Source organism: Mytilus californianus, unplaced genomic scaffold, assembly GCF_021869535.1.
Source record: "Mytilus californianus isolate M0D057914Y unplaced genomic scaffold, xbMytCali1.0.p SCAF_8, whole genome shotgun sequence".
NCBI lineage: Eukaryota > Metazoa > Mollusca > Bivalvia > Mytilida > Mytilidae > Mytilus > Mytilus californianus.
The window spans coordinates 25,765,991-25,773,961 of NW_026262734.1; the positions used below are offsets into that span (position 1 = coordinate 25,765,991).

The 7,971-nt window shown below is 31.0% G+C and overlaps 1 long non-coding RNA gene across 1 annotated transcript; it reads right to left on the reverse strand.

The window, feature by feature from the left end:
• Positions 1-1,447: 1,447 nt before the first annotated feature.
• On the reverse strand, positions 1,448-7,762 carry LOC127710587 (uncharacterized). Its single transcript, XR_007986235.1, has 5 exons — positions 7,691-7,762; positions 6,840-6,964; positions 4,982-5,064; positions 3,067-3,160; positions 1,448-1,701 (listed from the first exon to the last, which is right to left on the reverse strand). It is a non-coding gene; the product is annotated as an uncharacterized LOC127710587 (long non-coding RNA).
• Positions 7,763-7,971: the final 209 nt, after the last annotated feature.

A 7,971-nucleotide genomic window follows, 5' to 3' on the forward strand; every position in this document is an offset into this window, starting at 1 on the left:
AGACTGAAAAACACAAACCCTACCAAACCCGGGGAATAAAGGGATATACAAGTTTTTTTCTATGTTTTACTAGTATATCTAACGGTTTGTAAGCCAGTATAGGTTCAATGATACACGCAAAGATCTCTTCACTAAAAGGGTTTTTGATTTTCGGCGGAGATCTTTCAAAGTCAACATTAAATTATAATTGAATTTTTACTATTAAAAACAGTGACCGAAACCAATACAAATGTAATACATTGATTTATTTGCATTGTATATACTGAATTATAATTTATATTAATATATATACAATATGATACATCAACATCTCCCCGAATTTTGAATTTAATGGCAACCAGAGCATTAACCACTTAGCTTCAGTTTTGTTTAGGTGATGGCGGTTCTATACTCTGTGGTTTACATGTTGTAATGTACAATTATAGTATTTATTTATGTATTTCTCTGTGTGTTCTTGCGTTTGTTTGTACAGTATTTTTGTCACGTAGTGTTGTCATTTTAGCGATATTTTTAACATTGCCATATGAGCGGAAGGTTTGGCTAGCCATAAAACCAGATTCAACCCACCATTTTTTCTTAAAATGTCCTGTATGGCAGTTGTTATTAAATAGTACGTTTCTATGTATGTTGGTGTAGGTTTTTGTTTGCTGTTAAGTGTTTCTGTTGTTCCGTTGTTTTCCTCTTATAGTTGGTGTGTTTCCCTCGATTTTAGTTTTTTACCCGGATTTGTTTTCGCTTAATAGATTTATGACTATTGAACAGCGGTATACTACTGTTGCCTTTATTTACCATGTGTTCTTTTTTGTGCTCTAATATGATTTTCATAAATAAAATATCAATATCATTATGCCAATTCTTATTCGACTTGTTATTTTCACTGCCTCGTTAATCTCGACAATATTGTGTGAGAACAAATCTTAATTGACAATGTTAATAAGTTAGACAAAGTAATGTTTTACTAATTAAATATATTCAAATATTGCACAAAGGTGTTTTAACTCTCTCAATGTAATTACTTTAACTGATATTGAAAATATATGATTTTATCTTATAGATGCCTTTTTGATACGTGGGTTGATCTCGCTGGCGTTTATAAAATTTGTATTGCAAAACTATGTGTTTGCATGTTTGTCTTAGATGCAAATTTCTGTGACTTTGACTATTTCATGCCGGATATTTATTTTATACTGAAAAAGCCCTCTTTCCCGAAGAAAATTACCTCCTATTGGCAGGAAACTAAAAGTAGCTATCCTTATTAATTGATATCGTAGTACAAAAACACCTCTCCAAGAACAGGACTTGAAACCCGAACCTCAAAAATGACAGGGAAATGATTACAGAGGATGAACAACTTAGACACTTTAGCCGATGAGACCCTATGAAAAATCGGAGTAACCTTTTGTATCCTATCAACTCAAACCGTTGGCATATATTTGACAAATAATGATTGCAGTTTTGAAAATCTTTTATTTTATAAAAAAATGAATACTTTTTTGAAAGATTTATCTATTTTGCATGACTTTGTGTTATATATTATTATAGCATTCGACAGAATGTTTTGATAAAAGACTTTGTGATATTACGACTAACAATTATTAAATTGTCCACCCAAGAGTTTTGTTCGTGTATCAGAGCTTATATCCTGCCATTTATGATTCCACTGGCAACTAGTTGTATGGTATGTTGAACCACTTACAGCTCCTGAAATATGAATAAGTCATGCAATGATACATTTATGTTTTTTTTTCCGCCGTGTTTTTCTTATTTTGTTTGATAAATGGACACCTCAATTCTTTTAAAATCCCTCTCCGAACTACTATCAAGTTTATCCTTCTTGTTGCAATTATTCTGTGTTTCTATATGATAAGTTTTTTTATTAAACTTTAAACAAATGCTTAGCAACATAGCTTCATAACGCTTTCCGAAACCATTCGTTATTACAGTATAACAGAAAAGTGGTAAGAATTCCAATGAGACATCTAGCCAGTAATGCAAAATTACTTGTATTTAAGCAGCTACATATCCCTGTAAGGATGTTAAAATAGATATTGTATAGTCAGCTGTAAAATGCCTCGACATGACAAAATGTGAAACAATTTAAACGGAAAAATCAGTTATCCAATTTATCATAACCAATATAAAAAAGAAATGATAAAGAGCAACGAACGACAACCACTAAATCACTTGGATCAGGCACATAAATAATGTGATGGGGTTAAACATGGTTTAAGCTTCCACGTATGTTAGTTTTGCTCACGCATTGTACTAAATATAATGGAATGTTATGCAACTGTCATACAAGCGAGAGGTTTAGGTAGCTATACAACCAGGTTGGATCCACCATTTTCTACATAAGGAAATGCCTGTACCGAGTCAGGAATATGACAGTTGTTTTCAATTCGTTTGATGTGTTTCAACTTCAGATTTTGTCGTTTGTTAAGAAACTTTCCGTTGGGGTTCGGTCTTTTTGTTATTGTTTTTGTTGATACAAACTTAGCGAAAAAAGATAAAAAAACGATATGCATGGCTATGAGAAGTAACTGTTGTCTTCAAACACAACAAAAAATGTACAATATATATATGCAGAGTAGCGTGCCATCTTGTAACGGTACGTAAGTCAAAATACAAACCCCCATCACTGAGCTATTGTATTATGATTAATGATATTAAAATGTTGACGAGGTTCATTTGTAAGTTCGGAATAATGATTTCTTGTTTTGCACATTGTCATAGATTACATAATTCACATTGTATTCATATCAACGATATAAACAAGGTTTTTTTATTCATCTAAAAAATCATTACTAATGATTATTGATTATGCAGGTATTGATTATGCAGGTACAAAAATTAATAATTGAGAAAAAATCACATATAAACTTTAATGAATTGCTTACTAGTTATACTACCGCTGTAAACATAATAAGGTTGATGAGCGATATTACATGATACTCTGATTCTGATCTGTAGTTCAATTGGAAACTGCGATAAACATCATTTCCTTTACGGAGAGAAGTATACACATAACCACCCCTACCTAACAAGGAATATAATCAAAGTACTCACCTGACAACAAATATACAACTCCTTTCTTAAAATTGACCGCACACGTAGCTGAACTTCTGGCGGATCGAACTTTAAGTGTGTTTGAAACCTTGATCTGTGACATAAAAAAAGACATAAACAGATTGATAAGGTATGATAAGGTATGATTTCAGTTTTCTTTTAAATTTATAATCGATTTGTTACTTAACACTATCTTTGCTTTTCGTTTATATCCCGAAAATTTCTACAGTTTTTGGTTGAATATAAAGATAAGGAGCTGTGGTATGATTGCCAATGAGACAGCGATTGATGAATTTCATTGGAGGTTGTTTAACATGAAGTTGTGTTTTTGTTCTTTATTTTGAGATCGTTTGGAAGAAAAGAAGTATTGTCAATGGTTTTTTTAATCATACAATAAACATGATAAAAAGGTTAAATGGGACGAAAGCAAATTTCCTGATTTCCAATTTTCTTCAGGTCTACAAACCAACTACTAATGTTCAAAAATTACAACAACAAAAAACATTTTGATTAACAAATCAAATATCTATCTACGTTGAGTATATGCCTCTTTCTGCTCCTGTAAACAAAACACTTGATTGTGTATCTCAATAGATTTAGTATATAGGGGTTTACAAACCATGAATACATAATATAAAACGAAGATGAAGAATGATTTAATTCCGATGAATGCCAATGAATCAACTATCTATCCGAGTCTTAATGATGCTGAATTCAGCACGCTTAACTAGTTCAAATATGAGCAAAACCCCTACCGTATAAACAGCTAAACAAGATTTCGTCATGAACAAGTCTAAACAATTCAAACGAAAAAACCAACGACCTGATTAATAACAAAAATATAAACGAAAAACAAATGCAACAGACAGCAATCAAAGACAACCATTGAACTACAGACTCTTGACTTTAGACAGGCACCAGGTATTTTTTAAGCACATTATTACTTGGATCGTTCAATATATGTCGCAATGCTTTAGTCTTTTTAGTATGAGATTTGTCAAGTATGGCAATAAAAACGCTATTAGTTTCTTGTTTAAATCAATATACGGACTATTGTCCATTGGAAACTCTTTTACAATTAATTTACGGACTATTGTCAATTGGAAACTCTTTTACAGAGCAAATTAAAGTTGGTGTTCTTATCTCTATGTCTTTGAATGTGTGATAGTGTGTTTTGTCATGCATATACATTTAAAACTCTAAAACGTGACGTGTAGTGTCGATCATTGTCGCTCTTAGTGGTTACCCTGCTTGAGTAGTTTTGCGTTTTGAACATATCTGTGATAGAGAACTCCGTAACAAGAGAACTAACAGATGCTAAACGTATCATTTAAAAATTAAAAAACATTTTTAAAAAAATGTCACACGATTGTCGAATACACACATCGGCTTTACATACATGAATGCAGACCGTCTAGTTCGGTGATCTCTTCAATGTCAAAAAGCAGAAACCTACTCTTCTTGAAAGCTAGAGGTAATTTTTTTCTTTTTAGTGCTAGAAGTATTTTTAATGCAACACTGCCGACTGTTATGCTTGTTTTTAACCTTTCAAAGGTACCAGAATGTAATATGAGTCACAGAATTATCCAAAAAATGTTAAATCGACACTAACATATTTTAATAAGATTACTAAATGCAAAACATTGTCTGAATTAAAGCTGTTGCACTCATCTAAATATTGTTAACAAGAATTAAGATATAAAGTTTTGAAGTTTTTTAAAATGTTGTTTGAAGGGATAAAATTAAATATCTATAACGAAATTAGGATACTGATATTTTACAGAATATTTCTTGTGAACAATTGATGGATATTATTCCAATTTCATTGAACAAAACAATCGCCTTATAAACTTCCTCTGCATGAACCTCTGCAACGCATCTTAACGTGTATTTTAAGACTCATATTATATATTACCTTAAAATTATGGTTCACGGCCACTGTGTATTCAACTTGATCTGCGCTCAGGTTCTTAATTCCTGTAACCTTTCCTCGTGAAACTAAAAATATAATCAAAGCTTTTCAAAAACTGGCGACCAAAACCTGTAGTTATAAATAAGAAGATGTGGTATGAGTGCCAATGAGACAACTCTCCATCCAAGTCACAATGTATTAAAAGTAAACAATTATAGGTCAAAGGACGGCCTTCAACACGGAGCCTTGGCTCACACCGAACAGCAAACACTATAGTGTTTGTATATAAGTAAAACTGAATAGAGGAAGTAGTAACGGTAAGTAATACAAGACAGCTTAATGCTTTGTGTTGATAAAACAAGATTAATTTGAAGAAAAAAAATAGGCATTGATTTTCTATTGATTTTTCTTTATTCCATAGTCTTTTAAATTCTATATTTTTATAACGATCAAAAGGTACTCAATTCAACATAGAACATAAAAGGGCATTAGCTGTCAAATTCATGTTCACCGATTTAACTCAAATTCTGATATTTGATTTATAACATACTAAAACTTATAAAAATTAAAAATAAACAATTAACAATGCATGGACTCGATAATATGTATTAACATTTCAAGGCGTATTTTTGTCTAGACGTCAATTAATTAACCATCGAGACAACCTCCGAAGACTGCCTACGGTTATAAAACGATACAAACATAGTTGTAAATATAAATAGATAGCTACCACGTGGAACTGGGTTTTTCGAGGTCTGTATTGTAGGTTAAAAAGTATGTTTAGCATCGTTTTTACTTGAAACATGCGTAACCCATCTCCAGCACAGGGGTTAAATAGATTGTCACATAAATATCGATTCAATGAGGTGAATAATTTATCAGCGATGGGTTTTGTTTTAGCTTATTTTGACAAAATTGAAGCAAACTGGCTGCTAAAAGCTAATTATTATTTCACTATTCCACTTTCATAAATGATTGAACAGAAAAAAACCGTATTCTATTTTTTTTTCATAACTCGTATCTAATGCCCTTTTAAGGTAAAATGAAAAAAGTTGCAATAATTATCATTCTCATGAAAGTAAAAGATGATTGCAGAATAAGAACAAATTAACCTTTGTAGAAACATTGAAAAAAATATAGAAATTGGTTCATTTAATGAGATGCAAATTTTTGTTTAGGGTTTCAATATTCACCAAAGAGATGGTTTATTGCAAATGATACGTGACTACATTTCAACTGCATTAATATATCATCATAACGAAGTTGTTGCATGTCCTACAATTTTGAATACTAATTATTGATTGGTTTTTTCAAGGGTGCTTAACGTCCGCGGGAGATAAGATACAAGTAGGACAATAAAATGCCAAAGGTATTTGTTCTCCATACGTAAAATATGTGTAAATGATCTGCTTTGTATTATGCACGATGAGTTGTGTTGTTTTTTAAAAGCCAGCTCTGAATTGGCTAGACGGTGAAAAACGGATCTATCTGAAAAAATACCTGATTTATTTCGTGCGTCTGAAGCACTTGTCTGAAATATATTTCATCTGCAAAGCTCAAACCTAGACAGAATAGCCATGTTCATGTAATTTATATTTTCGGGTTTGTCACGGAATGAAAATAAAAACCTTTATTTAATAGTATTCGAGGCATAGATATGTTGTAGTGATGTAGTAAGTACAATATGCAAGACGACCTTAATGTTAAATAGAGACACATCAAGTTTTATAGATTTCCGTTTTCCAACTGAATTATTTGTATTAAGTGTCCTATACAATTATAGACATCCAAATTATGTTAAAATTGAAGAATTTATAAAATCGAAATCTTTTTAATATCTGCATATATATACGGCTATTACCGAATTTAGCGCTACAGAACAATTCTTGATTTGTACCACCAGAACATGTACATCCATAGGCCTCGGAAATGACATTTATCAGCACAAGACAAACGATGATTACTATCGTTAGCTTCATGGTTATTCTGAAATAAAGACTACTGTATTTTATTCAGTAAATGAGCCGTCATTTTACCTTATAAATGTTTCAGAAAACATGTTTTACGAAAAATGAAATATCACTTATACTGACTATAATAGCAGATACGCTTAAAAAAACGAGTATGTTTAGATTAGCTGAGTTTGTTGTTTACAGTAGACATAAAAGACGAATTTAATTTTCTTTGATTGACAAATAGGAAATATGAACAACGCAAAATATATATAAAATGTATAACTCAGTTGAATCGCAATAAAGAAATAAAATCCTCACACCATAACAATATGCAAAAATTATGGCGACAGTTGTTTAACGATGTTCAAATCTGGTAAATCGATGAGGAAAAATAAATTAAAAAAAAAACACAACGTAAGGTATAAATATTCAAACAGCGAGACAAGAACCAACAAAACCCCTAACGTGTTGAAGTTCTTATCAACATGGCATAAAAATTTAAAAAAAAATCAAATGTGGAATCAGGGCATATATTTTTTAAACATTGAAAATGATAGAGGTTACTGGTTTTTGTTTTAAGCATTGACTTAAAAAAAGTGGAAGGATGCCAATATATTAAGGAAGAGATGAAAATATAAGGAACTACAATTTATCAAATTATAACAGATTTTAACAGTTAGATACAACACATTTCATATCTTATTAATCATGGAAACAAAATTATATATTATATAGTGAAGCACAACAAGTATCTTACCTTTAGTTATTGAATAAATAGACGTGCCTTGTCTGAATTATCAAACCGTTTATATATACACTTGTGAACCGGATTTCGTTATAATTAATCCATATTATTAACTCTTAAAACAACCTTTGTATGACAAGGTTGTGTTGTTGCGCATCCATTATTTGTCAAAAAAATCTGTTTTATCTTCTTAAAATGATAAGTTGTGTTGTAAATATTTGAAGATTATTTCTCCTTTATGGTTTGTAAAGAAGTCAAACTCGTGTAATATATAATTTATGCATCTATGTCCT